The sequence below is a fragment of the Bos indicus x Bos taurus genome, chromosome 6 (genome assembly GCF_003369695.1).
Source record: "Bos indicus x Bos taurus breed Angus x Brahman F1 hybrid chromosome 6, Bos_hybrid_MaternalHap_v2.0, whole genome shotgun sequence".
Taxonomy (NCBI): Eukaryota; Metazoa; Chordata; class Mammalia; order Artiodactyla; family Bovidae; genus Bos; species Bos indicus x Bos taurus.
In genome coordinates this window covers 36,657,006-36,682,552 of record NC_040081.1, presented here as the reverse complement: position 1 = coordinate 36,682,552, position 25,547 = coordinate 36,657,006, and the positions used below count along the sequence as shown (strand labels likewise).

General features: G+C 41.4%; 1 protein-coding gene and 1 non-coding gene across 7 annotated transcripts in view; one reads left to right on the top strand and one right to left on the bottom strand.

Annotated features, from left to right (window-relative positions):
- Positions 1 to 23,822, bottom strand: part of ABCG2 (ATP binding cassette subfamily G member 2 (Junior blood group)) — a 127,627-nt gene extending 103,805 nt beyond the window's left edge. Inside the window, exons 1-3 of one of the 6 annotated variants that reach the window (XM_027544104.1) lie at positions 23,476 to 23,822; positions 22,733 to 22,844; positions 13,263 to 13,417 (exon numbers count right to left, since the gene is read on the bottom strand). The gene's annotated coding sequence lies outside the window, so the exon portion shown is untranslated. Of the gene's footprint in view, positions 1 to 3,924; positions 4,091 to 7,058; positions 7,207 to 13,262; positions 13,418 to 22,732; positions 22,845 to 23,475 lie in introns of those variants that run through there. The other 5 variants (XM_027544107.1, XM_027544109.1, XM_027544106.1 and 2 more) reach the window with 5 other exon arrangements.
- Positions 6,536 to 6,642, top strand: LOC113894839. The gene has a single exon (XR_003511678.1). It is a non-coding gene; the product is annotated as a U6 spliceosomal RNA (small nuclear RNA).
- Positions 23,823 to 25,547: the final 1,725 nt, after the last annotated feature.

Below are 25,547 nucleotides of genomic sequence, written 5' to 3'. Positions count from 1 at the left end.
TGAATCATTTTGCCACACACATAAAACTAATGAAACATTGTAAATAAACTATACTCCAAAATAAAATTAACATTTAAAAAATACTGCACACATGTTGCAGAGTTTCTATTGCTGGGGGAATAGCATGTATTCTGAGCAGAAACGCATAAGAGAGCTTATAGATGGCGTCCTCCAGACTCGGCCTTTGTCTTTCCCTTACTATCTGTGTATCTTTACTATGTTCCTGTAATAAATCTTAGCTACGAGTAGACCTATACATTGAGTTCTATAAATCCTTCCAGTGAATCTGAAGGTGACGGTAGTCTAGGGGTCTCCCAACACACTAGAGAAATTGAATATTTTTCCTCTACATACAAAGTATTTGGAAGTGTTAAATTAACTAAGTTTATAAATTAGATCAAACACCATTGAAAGATCAATTAGAAGTAAATAATAAAATCTGCTAGACTTATAAATAGAGCAATAGCATTGGTAAATTGAATTTATAGACTTAAGGAAAACTAGAGGTTTGAATTTACAACTTTGATCGCCAAATATTAATTTCTAAAACTCGAGTAAACTTTTGAAGAGGTCTTTCAGCCCCCCTCCCCAAAAGTCCCTTGAGGGGATCAAAATAGTTCATATTTAGTATATCTCATCAGCCCATAGCAGGCTGCTTGTCTTGGTCTCAGTGGAAGAAGGGCATTTGTTCAAATCAACCACAGTTTCATGTCACTTAGATTCCAGTTAAAAAGGAGCCTAGGATCCAGCCTTGTTTATACCACTTACTAGTTAACCACATTACACCACCTCACTTACAGAATCTGCTTCTAATGGTGATATTAAAATACAACTTTTATAAAAGCACCAGTAGGTAGGGAGTCCAACTGGCCTCATGTAATAGCTGGTAACTCCATGGTGTTAAAGACCCAGGATAAGTTAATAAAAATTATCCTTTTAATATACTTTAAAACCTTTGACAGATTTCCCCATTGGGTGATGAAGAGTGTGGCAGGAGTCTCCACTAGAGCATCATGCCTGACACTGCTAGAGTCCATGGGGTTGCAAAGAGTCAGACATGACTGAGTGACTAAGCACAGCACGGCAGTAAACACAGTAAATACTAATAAATGAATGAAGGAGCTAATGATTTAGTTGAGGGGACAAGATAAAAGCATCCCAAAGTGAAGTGATAATATGAGACAGTGCTTCTGAAGACATACAAGAGAAAGTAAGTGAAAAGTGGCCAAATTAATGGAAGTGAGATTAAGCATTAAGATCTCAAAGTAAGAGATGGCTGCAGGCTAGAGGGGTCAGAAAAGCTTCACGGAGGCAGCTCGTCTTAAAAAATCTTGGCCTTGAAAAATACATTAGATTTGAAGATGTAAGAATGGGGAAAGGTCTGAGAAGTAAGAGTGTGCCAAAAGATGAAAGTGAGATGATAAGAAAATAACAGAGATGATAGTGAGATGCAAGTTAACTCTCTCGCGTTGCAGCCCAGATCTTTAAAAAAGAAGAGAGGGAAGGACTTCTCTGGTGGTCCAGTGGCTAAGACTCCATGCTCCCAAGGCAGGTGGCTCGAGTTCCATCCCTGGTCAAGGAACTGAAAGCCACATGCCACAATTAAGACCTCTCGCAGCCAAATAAATAAATGTTTTTTAAAAAGAAGAGTGGGGAACAGCCTCTAAGCCCCAGGTTGTGATGCCATGTTTCTCAGGCTCAGAAATTTGGACTTGATTCTTTCCACAGGGAGAACAATGAATGGTTTTTCAACAGTAATGATAGGTGAAATAGTTTGGTGGCTCTGGAATAAAGATTATACTAGGGATAAGGTGTAGGAGGGTTTAGGTTGGATTAAAGGAGTGAGCATTGTTGGCAGAGAATACAGTAGCTAGAAAACAGCCCAAAAATAAAGTAATAAAGGGCTAAACTCAGTCATATTTCTTAAGCATTGTAAAGGAAGAAGTGATGGGATAGATTATCACATCCAAAGGAAAGATAAGAGTATGTTTGTGAAAGTGAAGGAGGGGAGTAAATTTTCAGAATCAAGTATGTATCTGTGCATTGTTTATATTTTCATATTTTCTTTTTATACCAAATGAGTTGGAATTAGCATGTATATCAGAAGGTAGTGTGAAAAGAAAAGTTTAGACCCCTACTTTTCCAAGAGAGAAAAGAACATTTGCAACTCAAAATGTAATTGGAATGCATGCCCAAAAGGTTTAATGTTTATGTATTTTAATATTAGAATCTTGGTTTTGCCAAACAAAGCTCAGAGAGAGTCAAGCAACTCATATCTAGAGGGATACTGCACACAGCGATAAACTGGTATATTGCAATCTGCTGAGGTCTCGGGAAGATTTTTCAAGACTTTGTAGAAAAGAGCCCAAGACACAAACAACTTTGGTGATTGTGTTTCAGGAAAGGGGACAGGCTGTCTGGTTCTCTGCCAGTGCAAGTTGAAGGAAACAGATTTGGGGGCCATTTCCTAATGTGTCCCAACTGGTAGACGTGCTTCAGGAAAGGGTGAAGAGCCCCTGGCCAAAGAGGAAGCACCTTTAAGAAAACAAAGCCACAACAAAGAACTGGCAGCACTCTTAAGAAGCTGAGTAGCACTGTTTAGGCCAGCCTGGCCTTCCTGTTCCATGAAATCACAAACATATTCTGTATTTAACTGACAAATTTTATAGCAGCTTAAGATCTGGATTTCAAGCTTATTTCCATATAGCACCAACTACTCTTAAAATTATGAAATCAAATATTCCTATCAGCATCCTAATCCTCTAAAACCATGCAATTATTCATTCTATTATGGAGAGAATAAAAAGTTTTTCACCAAAAGCAAACAAAGTCCTCTATTCCTTCAAAACACTGTCAATCACCCCCTTAATTTGTAGGCAGCAGAACAAATACAATAAAATGTCACTTTCTTGTTCTGCCAAAGAGGCCAACAGATCCAGAACCTAAAAGGTACTGAAGATGTAACAAAACTACTGCAGACTCATGATACATGTGGCAACTGTGGCTGAACAACTTCATGCTCACACTGCTGATTCCTGACCATCTATAGCAAAATCATCCTTTGTACCCAAATGGTACACTGAGAAATATAATCAATACCTGTTATTCTTGCAGCAGAGGACTGGCTTGCTTGAATTCTTTCTAGGTAGAGTATGTTGGGCCTTTCAGAAACAAACAATCCTTTCCTACTTGAAGAGAAGAAAATGATAGAAAAATAGAAGCTCTGCAAAGTGATTAAGGAAATATGTAATTATCTTTATTCAGTTATATTCTCTTTTCAGGAACAGAAATTCTTTTGGTCTAGCTGCTGCTTTAGGGCTTTCTGGCCCCAAAACAAAGTATTTCTTGGTAATCTATAAAGATTCCCAAGTGGTACCATGATAAAGAATCTGCCTGCCAGTACAGGAGGTGCAAGAGATGTGGGTTCGAACCCTGGGTCAGGAAGATACCCTGGAGAAGGAAATAGCAACCTACCTCAATATTCTTCCCTGAAAAATCTGATGGACAGAGGAGCCTGGAGGGCTAAAGTCCAAGGGTTCCAAGAGTTGGACACGACTTTGAGAGTAAAACAACAACAATTTCACTTTTGGGGATCTAACGTAAATGGTACTACGTCTTTAATGTTCACCGCTAGTATATAGGAAAGTGGTTGACTTTTGTATATTAACATTGTTCTGCAGCCTTGCTATATCATTTACTAGTTCTAGTTTTTATTGTGTTGTTGTTGTTGTTGCTATTGTTTATTTGTTTGGATTTTCTACATAGACAATTATGTGATTTGCAACCCAAAACTGTTTTATCCCTCCCTAAATGCCATGACTTCTTGTCTTATTGCATCGCTAGGACTTCCAGTGTGATCTTGAAAGTGTGAGAGAGATCATCCTTGCCTTGCTCCTGATCTTAGTGAGAAAGCTCTTTTCTTACCAGAAGTATGAAGTTGACTGTAGGCTTTTTGTAGATTTCTTTACCAAGTTGAGGGAGTCCTCCTCTATTCCTGGTTTGACAAGAGTCCTTAATCATGAATCCATACTGCATTTTAGCAATTTTTTTATCATCTTTTGATATGATCACGTATTTTTTTTCCTGTGGCCTGTCAATGTGACAGATTACAAAAATTTAGTTCAAATGTTGAACCAGCCCTGCATACCTGAAATGGAGGCCATATTGTGTGCAATTTTGAATGAATAATCCCAAGAGAATGCACTTGTCATGGTAAACACCCTCTTCCAAAACACAAGAGATGACTCTACACATGGAAATCACCAGACGGTCAATACCAAAATCAGACTGATTATATTCTTTGCAGCTGAAGATGGAGAACCTCTATACAATGAGCAAAAACAAAACCAGGAGCTGACTGTGGCTCAGATCATGAGTTACTTATTGCAAAATTCAGACTTAAATTGAAGAAAGTAGGGAAAACCACTGAGCCATTCAGGTATGACCTAAATCAAATCCCTTATGTACATACACTGGAGATGATGAATAGATTCAAGGGATTAGATCTGGTAGACAGAGGGACACGGAGAACTGAAGAACTATGGACAGAACTATGGACATTGTACAGGAGGCAGTGATCAAGACCATCCCCAAGAAAAACAAATGCAAAAAGGCAAAATGGTAGTCTGACAAGGCCTTACAAATAGCTGTGAAAAGAAGAGAAGTGAAAGGAAAAGGAGAAAATGAAAGATATATTCATCTGATCGCAGAGTTCCAAAGAGTAGCAAGGAGAGATAAGAAAGCCTTCCTAAGCAATCAATGCAAAGAAATCGAGGAAAACAATAGAATGGGAAAGACTAGAGATCTCTTCAGGAAAATCAAAGATACCAAGGGAACATTTCATGCAAAGATGGGCTCAATAAAGGACAGAAGTGGTATGGACCTAACAGAAGCAGAAGATATTAAGAAGAGGTGGTAAGAATACACAGAAGAACTATACATAAAAGATCTTCACGACCCAGATAATCACGATGGTGTGATCACTCACCTAGAGCCAGACATCTTGGAATGTGAAGTCAAGTGGGCCTTAGAAAGCATCACTATGAACAAAGCTAGTGGAGGTGATGAAATTCCAGTTGAGCTATTTCAAATCCTGAAAGATGATGCTGTGAAAGTGCTGCACTCAATATGCCAGCAAATTTGGAAAACTCAGCAGTGGGCACGGACTGGAAAAGGTCAGTTTTCATTCCAATCCCCAAAAAAGGCAATGCCAAATAATGCTCAAACTACCACACAATCGCACTCATCTTACACGCTAGCAAAGCAATGCTCAAAATTCTCCAAGCCAGGCTTCAACAGTACATAAACCGAGAACTTCCAGATGTTCGAGCTGGATTTAGAAAAGGCAGAGGAACCAGAGATCAAATTGCCAACATCTGTCTAGTTGGATCATAGAAAAAGCAAGACAGTTCCAGAAAAACATCTATTTCTTCTTTATTGGCTATTCTAAAGCCTTTGACTGTATGGATCACAACAAATTGTGGAACATTCTTAAAGAGATGGGAATACTAGACCACCTCACCTGCCTCCTGAGAAATCTGTATGCAGGTCAGGAAGCAACAGAACTGGACATGGAACAACAGACTGGTTCCAAATTGGGAAAGGTGTATGTCAAGGCTGTATATTGTCACCCTGGCTTACTTAACTTATATGTAGAGTACTTCAAGTAAAATACTAGGCTGGATGAAGCACAAGCTGGAATCAATATTGCTGGGAGAAATATCAATAACCTCAGATATGCAGATGACACCACCTTTATAGCAGAAAGCAAAGAAGAACTAAAAAGCCTCTTGATGAAAGTAAAAGAGGAGAGTGGAAATGGTTGGCTTATAGCTCAACATTCAGAAAACTAAGATCATGATCCAGTCCCATCACTTCATGGTAGATAGATGAAACAATATACTTTATTTTGAGGGGCTTGAAAATCACTGCAGCTGGTGACAGCAGCCATGAAATTAAAAGAAACTTACTCCTTGGAAGGAAAGTTATGACCAACCTAGACAGCATATTAAAAAGCAGAGACATTACTTTGCCAACAAAGGTCTGTCTAGTCAAAGCTTTGGTTTTTCCAGTAGTCATGTATAGATGTGAGAGTTGGACTATAAAGAAAGCTGAGCGCTGAAGAATTGATGCTTTTGAACTGTGGTGTTGGAGGAGACTCCTGAGAGTCCCTTGGACTGCAAGGAGATCAAACCAGTCCATCCTAAAGGAGATCAGTCCTGAATATTCATTGGAAGGACTGATGTTAAAGCTGAAACTGCAATACTTTGGCCACCTGATGCAAAGAACTGACTCATTGGAAAAGACCCTAATGCTGGAAAAGACTGAAGGTGGGAGGAGAAGGGGACAACAGAGGATAAGATGGTTGGATGGCATCACTGACTCAATGGACATGAGTTTGAGCAAACTCCAGGAGTTGGTGATGGACAGGGAGGCCTGGCGTGCTGCAGTCCATGGGGTCGCAAAGAGTCGGACACGACTGAGCAACTGAACTGAACTGAACTGAACAGAACACAGAGTAAGAATCAGCCCTACAGTGCTCGCTTCAGCAGCACATATACTAAAATTGGAACGATACAGAGAAGATTAGCATGGCCCCTGCACAAGGATGACACGCAAATTTGTGAAGCGTTCCATATTTTTTGGACTCTGTTGCAGAGGGAGAGGGTGGGAAGATTTGGGAGAATGGCATTGAAACATGCATAATATCATGTATGAAACGAGTTGCCAGTCCAGGTTCGATGCACGATACTGGATGCTTGGGGCTAGTGCACTGGGACGACCCAGAGGGATGGTATGGAGAGGGAGGAGGGAGGAGGGTTCAGGATGGGGAACACATGTATACCTGTGGCGGATTCATTTTGATATTTGGCAAAACTAACACAATTTGTAAAGTTTAAAAAAAAAAAAAAAAAAGAATCAGTCCTACAAAACTGCCCCAGTTCACCAGCTGCAAGTCCCAGGTTTCCAGCTACAAATCAGGTGTTCCCACCATTCCCTCCTCAAGTGTGATAATTTGTTAGAACAACTCACAGAAATTGGGAAAACGGTTTACTTACTGGTGTATTATAAAGGATACAACTCAGGAACAGCCAAATAGAAGAGATCCATAGGGCCAAGACAGAAGAAGCAGCGTAGAGTTTCATGCAGTCTCTGGCTGCACCCCCACGTCTCAGCCCCTTGATGTGTACGCCAATCCAGAAACTCTCCGAACTCTCCCTTAAATTAGGGGGTTTTAGGGAAGTTCCGTTACGTAGGCATGATCGATTAAATCAATTGTCAACAGTTACTGATTAACCCAACTTTCAGCCTTCTATCCTCCTGGAGGTTGAGACTGAAAGTTCAACTCTGTAATCCCATGGTTGGTTTCTCAGGCAATTACCCTCATCCTTAAATTCTCTGGTGGCTAGCTAGTATAAGCTGATAGTATGTTTTCAAGAGCGACATAAAAAAATACAGTAAGAAATACATATTTGGTCTTTGCCCTTGGTTCCCGACACAGCTTCTAAAACTCTTTACTTTTTTAAGTTTTTGGCTATACTGCGTGGTGCATGGGATCTTAATTCCCTGACAAGTGTCCTCTGCATTCGAAGTATCGAGTCTTAACCACTGGACCACCACCAGGGAAGTCCCCTAGAACTCTTGTAATTTATTCAGTGATAAGACTCATAGGAGCTTCTTTTGTTATTCACCACAATCTCCTTCCAACCATACTTTGAATTTATGCTAATAACAGGACTCTTTTAATTTTCTGCATAAGTGAGATGATGGATACTGACTAAACTTATTGTGATAATCACTTCATGATGTACAACCAAATCATTATGCTGTATACTTCAAACTTACACAGTGCTAAGTTATATCAATTGTATCTCAATAAAACTAGAAGGAAAAAAAAAAAGCCATTTTCAAAACCTATTTTTTCACATCCTCAGCATGTAAGTCATGTTCAAAACAATAAAACAAGTATATAAATAATTAATATATAGTATAGAAGATAAGAGATATGCAGAAAAGAACTGTGAGAATTTAGAGAATACTTTGGACCACTTTCAAATAATTGAGATAATTTTGGATAAAACAATTCTCTTACTTGAGGGTATAATCAAACTAAGATCACACTAAGGAGAAAAATAGGATAGGCAATAAAGATAATTAGGGAAGTAGGGTACAGGGGAAAGCCTTTCTTGATCTTTGCTTCAAGATAAAAGCAAGTTTGGTCACTTTTCTTTCTAATCTATTAGTGTGTCATAAGCATTTGTAGTGATTTTGAGAATAAGAGCCCTTAGTGTAGAGCTACCCCATAATTAAATTGGTCATGCTCATATTGTGCAGGGCTTTTGTCCCAGTTTGCATAGGAAAAGTCCCTGTTTACACATATGGCTCCAAGTAATTATTAATTGCACCCCTTCTTCAATGAATATTCATTGGAAGGACTGATGCTGAAACTAAAGCTCCATTAAAGGCCACCTAATGTGAAGAGCCAACTTCATTAAAAAAAAAAAAGACCCTGATGCTGGGAAAGACTGAAGGCAAAAGCAGAAGGCGACGAGAGGTTGAGATAGTTAGCATCACCAACTCAATGGACATGAATTCAAGCAAACTCTGGAACATAGTGAAGGTTGGAGGAGCCTGCCCTACTGCAGTCCATGGGGTTGCAGAGTCGGATTTAGCAACAGAACAACAAAAAGCTTTAGATAGGGTATTCCCAGGTGGCTCAGTGGTAAAGAATCCGCTTGCCAATGCAGGAGACACAGGAGATGCAGGTTCTATCCCTGGATCAGGAAGATCCCCTGAGTAGGAAATGGCAGCCCACTCCAGTATTCTTGCCTGAAGAATCCCCATGGACAGGAGCCTGGCAGGCTACAGTCCATGGGGTTGCAAAGTGTCTGACACGACTGAACAACAGAGCACGCACGCAGCTTTAGATGAAGGAAAAAAGTGATCTTTTGCTAGACTCTGGTGCCCTCTTGTGATTAAAGCATAAAAAGTCACTACAGAAGCAAAAGTGCTTTCCTTGAGGTTACGATGGAAAATTTCACATTCTGATCTTGTTTATTTTGAGAGAAGAAACCACTGCAAAATGTGAACATCCCAGAGTGGATCATCTACTCACTTCTCCCAAATCTCAGCTTTTGAGTTTCAGGTCACCAGACTTCATCACTGGCTACTTTCCATGGCTGCTGCTATCTTTGGACTCTGTGACCTCTTTTCCCATTTATCAGTAACTGAGACACTATTGCTGTCTCTAACAAACACTACTTCTATCTTACCTCTCAGTGAATTCAGTATACACATAGGTGATTTTCCCAGCATGCTGATCTCCGCCTACCTTGAACTTCTCTACAGACACTAGAGACATTTGTTTACTCTTCTCCAAGAACGTTAATGGTATTTATGTAGTTGGTCTACCTACTATGTTTCAGGCACCGGCTTCCCAGTTGGCTCAGTGGTAAGAACTCACTTGCCAATGCAGGAGACATGGGTTCAATCCCTGGTCAGAAAGATCCCCTAGAGAAGGAATTGGTAGTCAACTCCAGTATTCTTGCCTGCAAATCCCATGGACAGAGGAGCCTGGCAGGCTATAGTCCATAGAGTCACAGAAGAGTCGGATACAACTTAGCGACTAAACACCAACAAGGCATGTTTCAGGCACAATGTTAGATATTGAGGATAGAACAGTGAATGAAACAGAACCCTGGTCTTGGAAGAAGACAGATAATAAACAGTAACTCAATCTAGATAGTCTAGTATGTTAGAGGAGAAGTCCTGGAGAGAGGCACATGGTGAAGGAAGCGGAAGTCTAGAAGGCAAAGGAAGGTTTTGCAATTTTAAATAGACCAGAGGAAAACATTTAGGCAAAGGAAATGGAGGCAGGAGTATGTCTAACATGTGAGAGAAGCACCTAGGCAGCCAGTGTGGATGGAGGAATTATTTCTCTCAGTGGTCCCCACAGCCACACGTTCTGGCTCTGTATTACTGGCTGCTGGTTTAAGGCATGTACCCAATGCTGTGGGTTTCCCTGGTGGCTCAGCCAGGAAAGAATCTGCCTGCAATGTGGAAGAACTGGGTTTGATCCCTAGGTTGGGAAGATCCCTGGAGAAGGGAATGGCTACCCACTCCAGTATTCTTGCCTGGAAAATCCCATGGACAGAGGAGCCTGGTGGGCTACAGTCCATGGGGTCACCAAGAGTCAGACACAACTTAGCAACTGAACAACAAGAACAGCAGCCACTTAGGGAAGTGAAAACTTTATTATTAGCTCACACTTTCTTCTATGCTGCCGTGGCTACTTTGTATATTGACCCATTGATGGGATACCTGGAGAAGGAGGCTTCCTGACATTTACTAATATATCCTCTTGATCATCTGATTTTTTTTTTACACCCCCCACCATTGGAGCTTCCCAGGTGGCGCTAGTGGGAAAGAACCTTCCTGCCAATGCAAGAGATGTAAGAGGTGAGGGTTTGATCCCTGGGTCAGGAAGATCTGCTGGAGAAGGAAATGGTAACCCACTCCAGTATTCTTGTCTAGGAAATCCCACAGACAGAGGATCTGGTGGGCTACAGTTCATGGGGTCACAAAGAGTCGGACACTCTTAGGCATATGTTCAGACAAAACTATAATCTAAAAAGAAACATGCACCCCTAGCAGCACTATTCACAATAGCCAAGACATGGAAACAACCTAAATGTCCAGATGAAGACATAAAGAAGATGTGGTACACATATACCATGGACTCAACCATAAAAAAGAATGAAATAATGTCATCTGCAGCTACATAGATGAGCCTAGAGATTATTATACTAAGTGAAATAAGTCAGAAAGAGAAAGACAAACACCATATGATATCACATACGTGGAATCTAAACCAGAAATGTGTTATTTCAAGATACTGACTGAAGCTATGCCTGTAGTCTCAAAGCATGCTCTCTGGTTGGTAGCGTTAAAATCACCTGGCAGCTTTTAGGTATGTGAATTCTTAGGCCTAGTCCTAGATCTACTGAATCAGATCTCTCAAGTTAGGACCCAGAAATCTGAGTTTTAGCAAACTCCCCAGGTAATTTTCAGTCAAAATAAAGTTTAGAGGCCCTCCTCTAAAATGTTTACCCCTGGGAACTAAAGGTTTTAATGGATATAAAGGTTGTGACAAACACACTAAAAATTTTGACAAAACAAGTAGAAAAAGGACTCTTTTTAAGGCACAAAGGTTTCAAATTTTGACAGGGAAAGCCAATGAACTCTAGTAGAGAACAATAAGGGCTGTCATAGGTCTTAAGGGGATGCTTGGGAAGATGAAGAAAAGTACAGGATAAACCTGAACTTAGAGCAAACAAGCAAGTTTAATTTCAATACACCCACTAACCGGCTGTGTGCCTCCTCACAAATCGCTTAGCAAGAACTTCATTTTCCTCCATGACAGGTAAAAACAAAAATCCCCTTGACATGACATATCCCCATGATAGTTCTGAAAAATCAAGCAAGGTAAAGTATGTGACCATGCTTTGTATGGAAGGATAGCGTAGTGATCATTTCATTTTCTGCAGTATCTCTTTACAAAAGAGTATAGGCATTTTCCCTCTACTGAGGGAATGGATAGGATTTTGAGTCACCTACAATGACTTAAGAGAACGCTACTTTCTTTAGTGAAGGTTGCAGGAGATACACAGCCAGAATGAAAGCTTGGAAAGACAGGGAAGTGGCCTCACTGGAGAGAATGGGGCTAACGTGCTGACAGATGCTAGTAGGAATATATGTTTCTGAACTCTGAATATATGTTATAGGTTGTATGTCTCTGAACTCATTTGTAGCTTTACAATTTCTCCCCCCAATAAAAGTTCATGAAAACCTAGCTTAGGCTGATGTTCAACCCCATGTACTTCTTACTGCCTACAAGTGGTTTCCCATTATATGGGCTGTTTACAGTAGCTACTGTTCTGATTAGTCAGAACAGTAGCCATATAGGTTGTTAAACTTGTATGTAACTCCTCTGTTATACTCCATAATAGAAAGGAAAGTTATCTGAAGCTTATTTCAAACAGAAGCAATTCCCCTCTGTCTGAGATAGTTTAAATGGATTCATACTGGGCCTCACCAGGTCTGTTCATGCCACTGACCTTTGATTCCACTGACTATCCTTGACTCGATGACAAATAGTTTCAGCATGTACTTTAAAACAACACAAATTTTAATTTGCCTATTATATCTTAAGCACATTTCTCTAGCTGAGGAAGACGCAAGCTACCACTCTAGAAAAACTCCCATGCATGTCGGAAAAAGAATCCTATTTTCAGGCTGGGGTTTCTTTTATTCATTTTGCAAACTTGACTTCCACGGCCATCACTTTCCTTTCTTTCCCTGTTTTTCTCCCACTACTGTTTTCTACCCTCAGCAAGGCACACTTCCTATTATTTATTTTTTTCCTTCTTGGCTTGGCACTTTTGGATTAAAAGCAACTTTCAGATAAACACGTACCATTTAGGGCAGGGAGCTATTCAATTTAAAGAGGAACACTCTCACAAGATGATAAAACATATCAATTATATTCCTTGCTCAAATTGACTTTAAATCATATCATAGATGTATATGCCTCACAACCTTAACCTCCAAATGGGAGGAGGAAGACATCAGTTATTTTTCTAGATGCATAATTTTCAATCGAAGCTGAAATATTCAAGTGACCACTAGTTATCCCAGTTAAGGCATGATATGACTACTATTCCCCAAACTGCAAAAATATTTCTGGCTCTGCTCAAAGTGGTCCATGCAATCTAAGGAGCAGACCAACATTCTGTCTCACTTGGGGTGACATGGCTTACCATATCTAGGAACTATTTAACACAACCCCCCAAACTCTGAGCTAGTCCATCAAAGCAAGTCAATCTGGGCACTAACAGTGTCTCATTTTCCTTCCAGGCGCTCTACACAAATCATGTGCTCAGCCAGACACCTTGATTCTGCCAACATCTCCCAACTGCTTGCCCTACAGAGCAATAAACCTAGAAGGTTTTAAGCCATTATTACTCTGTTTCATGGGCCAGCAGCACTGAGGTCATCTGGGCACTTCTCAGAAATGCAGAGTCTCAAGCCACCCTAGATCCACTGAATTCTGCTGCTTTTAAACAAGATCTTCAGGTTCATATGCACATTCAAGTTTAAGAAGTACCATTTTAAAATGACACACTCGTTAAAGAACATACAGAAAAAGAATCAAGACTCTTCACTCAGTACGAACATTTGAAAAACAAAAACAGACAACTCACCTCAGTTATGATCTGTGATGTTGGAAGGAAAACAGCCCAAACCTCTGTAGAGAGGCAGTGGGGATACAGAGATTTCGACTCTTGTCGGCTTTCTCATAGAAACTTCAAGCAAGAGCTGCATCTGTTAACAGTCCAGGAGCTTCCCTTCCTGCCAGCTTTCAAGGCACAAGAGAAAGTATCAGAGAGGAACCTTATCAGCCCCCTGCAACTACCAGAAAGACTGAGGCTTTCCAAACAAGCTAGTCTTGGGAAAATGTCCAGTTCTCATATCTAATTGACTTCCTTTTTTCTCCACTGTTAGCTGGTTATTAACCACAGTTCCTTCTCCATCACTCGGATTCAAACTGACAACCTAATGCTTCTAACCAGTCTGAGATCTTTTTCTGGTATTCCTGGCAAGGAGATGGGAAAAGGAAAAATTCACGTGTCAGAGATATACTTTTTGTGCAATAGAATCCCGACGACAGCATCTCTGACACTAACGGCAACTTTAATAAGGACTAATTAAAGCAATTTGAGCAAACAGTTTTCTTCTGTGTAAACTTCCTGTCTTCTGCTACCTCTGACATAATGTGGTCTCCTTTTACAAGCTCTGCCTTCTAGCAAAAGTGTGCAAGCAGGAAGATAACACTAATTCAGAAAGGAAGTGAAAGAAACCAAGCACAGACAGTGTTAGGTTGCATTGCAAAAGCCCACTAGGGATTTGAAGAGAGAAGTTTTATTTGGAACACACCATCCTTCTAATGTTCTCTGTCCTAACCCAGAAGTATAATAGGAAGTTAAGGCTGTATTAAGCAGGCATTTCATATTCTGAAAACATGAAGCATGTCAAGTGACAAAATATGACATATACTAAGAGCTTCTGGCTCCATTCTTTACCAGCCATGACAAGTTTTTATTTTTTATTTTTAATCCAAGCCTTCTCAATATAAACCTGTGGTAACAATAATGCATTCCTTAGAGTTGACATAACAATATAAAGAGATCCCTGAAATGCTGATTACTAAATCAACCTTGCCAGAAGTCCTCTTTGGAATCAAGTGCTAATTTTCCTCTCTGTGGTGCATACCTAAGCACAGGTCAGGCAGTCAATGGATTGCCGATCATGGATAATGGATCCTTACTCCCTACTGATAAAGACCCATGGTCAACTCAGTTAAGGTGACTGAGTGAACTCATAGCAAGTCGAAATGTCAAAGTGTTAGTCACTCAGTTGTGTCTGACTCTTTGCAACCCCATGGACTGTAGCCTGCCAGGCTCCTCTGTCCATGGGATTTCCTAGGCAAGGATACTGGAGTGGGTTGCCATTCCCTTCTCCAGGGGATCTTCCTGACCCAGGGATCGAACCTGGGTCTCCTGCATTGTAGTTGGATTCTTTAACACCTGAGCCACGAGGGAGGCAAAGCTCAGAATAATTGGGCTCAAACTCTCATAATTGCCATTTGTTCCAGAACAACAAACATTACATAAGTCCTTGATGAAGAAGTAAATGAAGCCATTGTTTCCATTAAGGTAAGTCTAAATGATTCTAATTTAAGAAACGTTGCTTTTCTGAGAGAAGGTAACACAAATTTAATTTTTAAGTTTCCTCCCGTGTTTCATGCAACACATAATTTTATGTTATTAAATGTAATATTAAGACAATAGTAATTCAACATGGAAAGGAAAGAAGCAACGAGGCAAATTAGAACTTAAATATTCCAGAATTTTTGCTGGGAAAATGCCATGGACAGAGGAGCCTGGTGGGCTACAGACCATGGGGTCACAAAGAGTCAGACACGACCAAGCAACTGAGCACACACACACACAAACACATACACACACACACACACACACATTTACCAATAAAGGTATGGTTAAACAAAATGTAGCATATGTGTACAATAGACTATTATGTAATAGTTAAAAAGGAATGAAATAGAAATATGTGTACTATCATGACAAAGAAAGGTCTCCAAGACACGTCAATAATAAAAACCAAGTTGCTAATTAACACAAGAATATTGATCTTGGAGGAAGAGCAGTGAGTGGTCCTGAAGAGAGATCTTAGTTCCCTGCCCAAGAATTGAACCTGGGTAACCTGGATGAAAACTAGGAATCCTAGCCATTAGATTGCCAGGGGCTAGAGGCTAGAAGCAAAATGGCCCTGTGGTTTTCCCTCATTTGAAAGCAAGACTGTTTCAAGAAGGCAAAAGCTGTAAAAACACATGCAAAGTTTATTATTAGAGATACAACACAATGTATGGGAAAGCACACTGAAAAATTGTTAATTTATGTCAAAAGCAGGGCAGAGATACACATCCAGAGAGAAAGGGTCCGGGCATCCTCTCTCATGAGGAGTGCAGGAAGTCAGAAACTAGGCAGAGATACACACCCGGAGAGGAGGGCAGGCATCCTGAGCGAAGAGGAGCACAGTAAGAAGGTGCTGCAAATCCCTTATATAGGGCGGTCCTTCCGGGTCTTTGTATATATTTAACCAATCATCTTGTTTCTCTCTTCACATCTGATTGGTCCTAGGACCCTCTCCAAGAGAGTCCTTGCGGAGCACAATATTTTTCTAAGATAGATCCTACTGCAGAGGCCTATGGATGCATGTCCACACTTATGGGGTGGGGACCCCTCCCTTTTTAGACCCCCAAGAAGCCTTCCTGTACATGTATAGACAGGGAAGTCTTCCTTGACCTCAGGAGAGGGCACCTTATCTCTTTACTTTAGCAGAGCTCAGCTTTTGCCACTAGCTTTGTCCTTGAAGTGTCTGGGTAAGAACAAAGCTTGAATTTTACTCTGCTTGACAAACACCTGATATCTGTGTGTGTGCTCACTCGGTTGTGGCTAACTCTTTGTCACCTCATGGACTACAGCCTGCCAGGCTGCTCTTTCCATGGGCTTTCCTAGGCAAGAATACTTGAATGGGCTGCCATTTCCTTCTCCAGGGGATCTTCCTGACCCAGGGATTGAATCCACGTGTCCTGCGTCTCCTGCATTGCAGGTGGGTTCTTTACCACTGCACCACCTGGGAAACTGTCCCACCCAGAGGTCCCCTGTCTCCTACCTCCCCAGTGAATATAAGTTCACTGGGCTTCCCTGGTGGCTCAGCTGGTAAAGAATCCGCCTGCAATGCAGGAGACCTGGGTTCAGTCCCTGGGTTGGGAAGATCCCCTGGAGAAGGGAATGGCTACCCACTCCAGTATTCTGGCCTGGAGAATTCCATGGACTGTATATTCCATGGGGTCACAAAGAGTCAGACACAACTGAGTGACCTTATTTTTTTATGTTAAAATGCACACATGTAGACAGAGACACACACACATATCCTCACGAAACAAAATTGTGTATTTCTATTTGTACCCATCTATGCATGTAATCATGGAGAAAAGCCTTTAGAAAGATATGACCCCAAATGGCAGCAATGTCTGGGAAGTATAGGTTTAGGAAGTGGAGATACTGTTTTGAAAATACATATCTCTATTGTTCAAATACTTCTCACAATGTATTCGTCTATTTTCCTATTTCTCTTAAGAGTAAAAGCCAAACACCTTTACAATATGTATCTTCCACCCCTACTCTGACGTTCCCCTTTACTAATTGTAATATAGCGAGACATATCTCCGTTATAGCTCAAATATACACACACTGACCCACTTCCTGGCCAGTGCCCTAGCTGCTCTGGGCAATTCTTCCCCTATTCATCTATTTAGCTCATTCTTTCACTTCCTTCAAGTTTTTCCTCAAATGGTAACTTCTCATGAGGACTACCCTGACCAACTATAAATTGCAATTCCTCCTACTAGCATTCTTGATCTGCCATATCTTATTTTTGTTACTAGCACTTATTACCTTCTAACATATTATGTAATTTCCTTACTTATTATATCTGTATTTCTGATTCCATTAGAATATAAGCTCTACGGGGGTATGAATGTTTATTGCTTTGTTCATTGACAGAGCCTTAGTTCCTAGGATTGTACCTAGTATACCAGTAGGAACTTGATCAAATAGATTAATCAATTCACAAATTGTCACAAAAATATATTTGTGCATTTTTAAAATAAAAGATATCCACCAATCCACAAACAAAAAGTCAGAACAAAATGTTTAAGGACTCACTGGGTTCTGTGAAATAAGATTTGAACATCTTTGGTTTAAAGTTATTAAATAAGATAAAATATACGGGAAGGCAGCTTTTTGAATGGAATCCCTTCTATTGACTTGGGCACACTATCTAACAATGCATATTATCTTGTCCTGGATCACCTATTGGGCACACTATCTAACAATGCATATTATCTTGTCCTGGATCACCTATTTTCCAAGCAACTGGGAATAAGCTAATCATTCCTAGGAACTTCTGTGAAATCCCTAGCTATTTCTTTACAAAGGCAAAGAACCGCTGACTATCCCTTATTTCTTATAAAGGAAGCATTGTGTCCAGGTGAAGAGGTGTAGTAAAAATCCTATCTAATTCTTGGAGGCCTCCTTTATCTTTCACAAATACGTATATCCCTTAAATGTACATAGAGTTTAATTCCCAATTTTGTTTGAGTAGATACTGAACACTTTGGAATAGGAAAAGTGAGAAAGGTTTCAAACAGCCAGCCTCATCCTCTAACTCAAAGAACAATGAAGTCCTTCAACTAGAGAAGACTTTTTTCTAATCAGAATCCATGGCATGGAATAGGGAGGAAGCTAATCCAAATTATCGAGGTGGGGAGTTCAAGAAGATGGTCCCCAGGCAAATATTTTTGCAGTCTTGTTTTTCCCTGGACTTTAACCATTCCTCAGTGCTCTGAGAGGCTGTAACAGACAGCAGTGCTTAGGTCAGTTATTTGAAAATGGTGGAAGGACCTTTGATATTATGCAAAACTTGTTTCGTTTTCTAACCTGTGTTGGTTTATGATGGAGTCTTCAGAATTCTCCAGAATCCATCCATGCAAATTTATGATGATCTATTCCTTTGTTCCAGGGTATGGAAAAGTTGCTCCAAATTTTCTTTAAGGTTTAGAAGCAAACTCAAGACAGTATTGTTTATAGAGTCAAAAATCCTATGCTGCATACTTTTATTATCAAGACTGTCAATGACTACTATGTACAAGTACCTCAGAACTCATAGTTTGTGTTTCTCACTTTGCAATTATAAGGTCCTCCAGAGTTAAAGACCACATCTTAGGTTTTGTAGTCCCACAGTATGGTGCTGTTCACATGGTAATCATTTAACTGAGACTTACAGTCATAATTATAAACCATACGATAATATAAACAGAGGCTATGAACATTACTTAAAATCACTCTTGTGGCAGAACTTTGAAACACCAAATCTGCTTCCATGGTGCTTTAAAAAATTTTAAAGCCAAACACCACAGCAGAAAAGCAGTAATTCTGACAGATTTTTCTTGTAAATTCTTCATACATGTTTTTTATGTACTGAACCGGCAGCACAAGAAACTCTAGGAGAGAAGAGGGACTCAAATCAACGCAATCATTTTTACTGAACCAACCAACCCCACCTCTCTTTATTGCCTCCCACGTTGGTATGGTTGTTAATAAATATTTAGAGTTTAAGAAATCTAGGTACAATAGTTTATGACTGGTGCCTTGATCACCTCTATAAAGAGAGACTCTCAAGAGGGAAGCACTGCCTGATGACTCAAAAACTGAAGATTTAGACAACAAATGCAGCAAATTTTATATATTTACATAATTACACATGTGTATGTTTGTATATATCTATGAAGTAGAGAAGGCAAGGGAAAGTGTCATAAAGGAAGGATATATTTAAAGAGTAAAAAAATCAGAATCAATCAATGTGCCCCATGAGAGAGGAATGTGACAAACTGCGGTATATGAACCACAGTCATAAAAATTAATAACAACCGTATGGTCTACACTGATCATGGCATATGGGAGGAAAAATGTTTGCTCTGCCCTCTTAGGTTTCCTCCCTGGGGACCTCTGAATTAAGCTGACAAAAGACAAAAGGAGGAAAAAAGGGCTTATTCATACGGAAATAGCTAGTAGCTCACTGGTTAAAGATAGAAGCTTATGTACCTAACTTAGTAGGGGAAGAAAGGAAATGCAGAAAAATCTTCTATGGAAAGAACAAGTGAGTTTCTGTAGGAAAGACAAAAGGATTTTTAGGAGAATAAACTGGAGATAAAGTTTGATATAATATTTGTTTGTGAAAATGCAAGTGGTCTTTTCTGTCTTCATGGCCATGAAACTCCCAGAGAGATTTACGGTATATTTACTTTTATCTCTCTCCTAGGAATAAGCCCATCCTGAAGAGGGAATTTATGACAGCCTCATTTCTCAAAAATTTCTGCTTTTTAATAAGATAAGGGAAATGCTGAGAAGGCTTCTTTCTGTATCTGTTGATTCTTAATTGCATTCAGCTCAAATTAATCCTCATGCCAAAGTGGCATATTGGGGAAGGACATATCCTGACCCTTTCAGTATAAAGTTATATTAAGTGAAGAAAATCAGAGCTAAATTAGCATGAACGTATTCACTGATTTTCAAATACAAAAAAAGTATGCATAAGCACGGCAGAGATGAGAAATCAGTTTGGGGAAAAGAAAATAGTGTTTTAATAGTCATTATTAACTTTCTTATTCTATAAGTTTACTGAAGTTCATAGCCCTCAGTCATTTTTTTAGGTGAGTGAGGAAAAACTATGAGAATGTTAAGAAGAAATTGGCACTTTCCTGGCCATCTGGTGGTTAAGATCCTGTTCTTCCACTGCATAGGGAGAGGAATGCATCCCTGGTCAGGGAACTAACATTCCTCATATGGCCAAAGGAAAAAAAAAAAAAAAAGAAGAATTTGGTTAGGGAGAGAGATAGTAAAAAAGAAAAAAGCAGAAAGGTAGTGAGAGGGAAAAAAGCACAGAAGTGGACCGAGAAAAAACAGAGATGTTTTATGCCACAGTGAAAGGCAAAATGACACCTAGAGAAATAGGAAATAGTGGCAGAAAATGGGATACAAATTACTTCATAGGTTGTGTATTAACTATTTAATGTCTCTCAACAACCCATGTGGTATAATCATCCCCATTTTACAAATGACAAAACTGAGTCATCTGTTAAATAACTGGGCCAAATAACTGCTCAGTTTTTCAGGTAAGGAGGTCAGGATTCAGGAAACTCCAGACTGGACCATTTTGCTTTGACCCCTCTTAGGCAGACAAGCCAACATTTCAGAAGATAAGTTTCCATCATCCTCTGAAATAGTAACAACTGATTCAGCAACTTAACATAGATCTTTGTGACATCTAAAATAGTTTTTTGCCTTTACTTTGATAAGTTTATTTTCAAAGTAAATATTTATTTTCCCCCAGATTCTAAAGCCTTCCATCTTTGGAGAAATGACAGTGCCTTTCCCTCTCATCTACACCCCTATGGTAGAGCACATTTATTCATTTCTTCCTTCATTCAGCAAGCTGAGTGCCCACTGTGGCAGGTCTGCAACAGGTACTGTGTGTGTGCATGACTGAGTAAAACCACCTAGGCCCTGTCCTCAAAAACTGCACAGTGACCTACGGGTATACACTCAGTCACTTCAGTCATGTCTGACTCTTTTGTGACCATATGGACTGTAGCCCGCCGGGATCCTCTGTCCATCGGATTCTCCAGGCAAGAATACTGGAGTGGGTTGCCATGCCCTCCTCCAGGGGATCTTCCCAACTCAGGGATCGAACCCCCCTCTCTTGTGTCTCCTGCATTGCAGGAGTCTTTACCCGCTGAGCCACTGGGGAAGCCCCATGGGGTACAGCTTGGAACAATTTCTGGATTAACACCTAATAAACTGTGTGACCTTGAAAGTAAGAGGTTTACTATTAGAAAACCAAATTCTACTGTTCTCTGACTTTCCAAATTGAAACCTTGAGGCAGGGATTCTCTTCAATGAACTTGGTTTTAGGCTTTGGCAGTAGACAAGCTTCTCATTATGTTTTATTGTCGTTCAGTCGCTAAATCATGTCTGACTCTGTGACCCATTAACTGCAGCACTCCAGGCTTCCCTGTCCTTCATTATCTCCCGGAGTTTGTTCAAACTCATGTCCATTAAGTTGGTGATGTCATCCAGCCATCTCATCCTCTGCCACACCTTCCTCCTCTTACCCTCATCAAAGTGATATCTCTGCTTTTGAATATATTGTCTAGATTTGCCATCGTTTTTCTTCCAAGGAGCAAGTGCCTTTAATTTCATGACTGCTGTCATCATATGCAGTGATTTTGGAGCCCAAGAAAATAAAATCTGTCACTGTTTCCACTTTTTCCCCATCAATCTGCCATGAAGTGATGGAACCAGATTCAATGATCTTTGTTTGTTTTTGATCTTAGTTTTCTGAATGTTGAGTTTTAAGCCAGCTTTTTCACTCTCCTCTTTCACCCTCATCAAGAGGCTTTTTAGTTCCTATGTTTAGCATCACGGAAATATCACAGTGTAAAGACGTTGCAGGACCTACAAAAACCCTTAGACTTGGATATTCTTACATTATCATTGTTTCTTACTTCAAGTACCACTGCCGTACTTCCTCAGCCATGCCATCCTAGCTTGCTAGAACTGACTGAATAAGATCATACAATGGTGCTGGGCCCACCTGCCCACTTTGGTTGTAATTTTAGAAACCTTAAGGCTTCATTTCTTAGTAACACAGTGCATTTTTATTCTTTCCATGATTCATCATTTTGGAAGGGTGTACACTCAAGCACTAAGATAAAGTTCAGGAATGAGATAATAACTTCTCTATTTTAAGCATGTCATTCATGCATTCCAAACTTTACCAAATGCCTACTGTGCTGTTAGGATTATTTAGGAAAGAGACCTAGCCCCTGCCCTCAAAGAATTCACCCTAATGGTGAAGAAAGGGAAGGAAACAAAGAGTTCTGACACAGGGTAACAGGTGTTAGAATAGAAGTAAATATTGGATGGCAGAGGACTAAATGGAAGGGACATTTAGACTGAAGGAATGGCAGAATAAAACATCCGATGGGACATGACATCTGAACTTGAAGTTTACCTGGGACAGAAGTGGGATTGTGTTACAGGGAGAGAGAAGAACGTACACAGGCTGGGATAAAGTTTAAGAAGGAAAGTTAGAAAAAATGACAAGGGAGTAGAGGCAGGGAATAGACCAGGAAGGAAGGGCTTTTTTTTTTTTTTTTTAATGCAATGCTAAAGTGTTTTAAATTATCTGGGAGGTGAGATTGAAAGAATGCAAACATGAGTGTGTGGTGATCAGCATGTGGAGAATGGACAGAGGGAGCCTGACACATTTCCCGATTATTCCTCCTGGCTTTCAATGAACAACTGCAGCATTCTCAGTTCCTTCTGAAATATTTTCCCACCTAATTCTTAATATATAAGTGCTTATTAACCTTACCTGACTTCTGTTGTGGAAAAATTTGCAGTAATAGGGCTGTGTTTTAATCCCTAGCTGCACCCTTAGGCAGTAACTTTTTGTATTTTGTTACCTGCAGGAGTTTAGGCCTGTGCAGAAGTCCTATCAAACGAGCCATGGGTTGGAACTGAGACTCTCATAGGGTGGAGGCGGCTTCCCAGGTGGTGCGGTGGTAAAGAATCCACCTGCCAATGCAAGAGACGCAGGAGATGAGGGTTCTATCCCTAGGCTGGAAGATCCCCTGGAGAAGGAAATGGCAACTCATGCCAGTATCCTTGCCTGGAAAATTCCATGGGCAGAGAACCCTGGTAGGCTACAATCCATGGGGTGTTAAAGAGTCAGAGGCGACTGAGGACACACACACACACACACACACACACACACACACACACACAACACGGCAGAGGCAGCTGTTCCCTCCATTTGCCTGTCACACTCTGGGGAAGTATCTCCTCTCTCCAAAGTCAAAAGTGTGTGTATTATCTAGAAATGGCCATGCCAGCTGACACAATCTCTCAAAACCAGCTCCTCCCATTATACAGTTAGAGAGCTGATCCTTCCTTTAGTATAGACTTTGGTCTCTGACTAGCTAAGGAATGGTTCTCTTCAGGATCCTGCCATCCAGACAGCAAAAATGTGTCAGTTTGGACACACATAGCCACTCATGCCCACCATTTAAGCAAGAGCTAGGAACAGGGCAGTTCCTGGGGATGAGGATTTGTCTGAAACCTCAGACAAGTCCTTTCATCTCTTCAGTATTATCTGCAAAGACAGTTAATACATAGCAGTTGCTGTGTTGTGCTGCCCAGAACATACCTCCAGGACCGAGGAACTACAGGGTCTCGCTGGTTGCGGGGACACTATGAGGGGCATAGCTCTCATCCCGCACTCCTCTCCAGCTATTTTCCCGGGCAGATGAGCGCTTCCCCGCCGCCACCAGCCCCATCCTCTTTCCAAACAGTCGGCCCCCGGCAGTCGATGGAGGATGTCGGGGTGTAGAGGCCAGTTCCGCCAAGCCCACCCGGGGCGCACAGAGAAAAGAAAGCCGGCAGGAGGCGGGACCAGCGAGCGCCTCCGCGCGCGATTCTCTCAGCTTTGGTATTTAGGCTACGTTCTCTGTCAATCCGGGGAGATTGACACCGCGGGGCGGGGAGAGGAGAGGAGAAAAGGACTTAGGGTGGATGGAAACCGAGAAGAAACAAAGCGGAAAAGGAGGACCGGAAGGGCAGCTAGCTGTTCGGACCGTTTTCTGGCGCAGGTCCGGGGCTCCGCCAGGCCCTCCCGAGGCGCAGCCGCTAGACCAGTGGAGCAGGGGCCGGAGGGGCGCCGGGCCGGGGATACAGGGGCTCCGGGCGGGGGATGGAGGGGCGCGGGGCGGGGGTTACAGGGTCTGGGCGCAGCCTCTCGCCCCCTTCCTGAGAGTGAGCAGAGCGCCCCACACCGCTATTCTCGTCTCTGCCTATGAAGCCAGGATGCGAGCTGCTCCGGGTGTACCTGGTTGGGGAATCCGAGGCAGCAGCCTTAGTCACCACCTGGGGCCAGGCACCACCCACAGTGCTACTTGTTCAGTGCTGGAAGGCCTTGAGATGCAGTGAATGGGCGCCCTACTTTTTCCCGTGCTCTGCATTAACTTGCCGCGTTTGCTTTGAAAGTATTTCCCCTCCGGATACGGGGGTACGACCTGTACAGCTGCACAGGACCCAGCTGGTGACTCGGATGGTAAAGAATCTGCCTACAATGCGAGAGACCTAGGTTCAGTCCCTGGGTGGGGAAGATTCCCTGGCGGAGGGTATGGCAACCCACTCCAGTATTCTTGCTTGAAGAATCCCCTGGACAGAGGAGCCTGAAAGGCTACAGCCCATGGGATTGCACAGAGTCGGACACGACTGAGCGACCAACACTGTCACGAAATATGTAACCAGTCCTGCCTTTGGTCGCTTGCCTCCTAGTCACCTGGTCCTTGAAAGAATCTACCCTTGATTTGTGAACAAGGTTCAGTGACTTCACTGGTTAGATCTCTGTTGGCTCCAAACATTTTTGCTTCACCTGTCTAGGTCAACACTGATGTCCTTCTGGAAATGTTGTGGAATCCTGAGTTGCAAAACACACCTCAGGGGACACTCAAGACTGGAGTACAGTTTATTATGCCAGCAGGTCCAAGGGGAATCAGTTCCCAACAAGGACCCTGATGTTTTTCAGAGGCCCAGTTTTACACACACACACACACACACACACACACACACACACACACACACGTGACTGGTTACATGTTAACAATCTTTTTGTTGTATATGATTGAGTTTTACAAGTAGGTGCTAGGAGAACAAACAATTAAGGTTAACGGGGGAGATGGGGCCGGGAGGGGGGAACAATGATTATACATCAAGGGAGGATGTCTCCATGATTAATCTAACAGGGGCAGCCTGACCACAACTACAATCTCCGTTTGCCATCTGTAGGGAGTGAAGTCTCCAGGAGACCTGGTTTTCACTAGCAACTGTTTCCTCACTCTTAAGCAGGGTTCTGGCCCAGTTCACATCCTGTCTTTAAGATGGATGACAGGCTTCAAGATGGAGTCTCTCCTGCTTTCCTCACACCGGCCCCAACAGTATAACTCACTTTCCTCTCTTCCTTGTCTCCTGACCAAGTTCTAGGGAGATCAGCCACTAATCCTGCTAGTCACACTACCCTAGTGTCATTTACAGACACATATAGTAGGTTCTCAAAAAATGCTTGTCATTGGTAAACTGACTTATTGGACTTCCATAAGTGATCATCTAAACCCTGCAGTTTAAAGCATTATTCTGTGCATTCACTCATTTGCTCCCCAGTCATACTCCTTTGGCTTGGACATAATTTAGTTCTCTACCCTAGTCTTAGGTGACAAA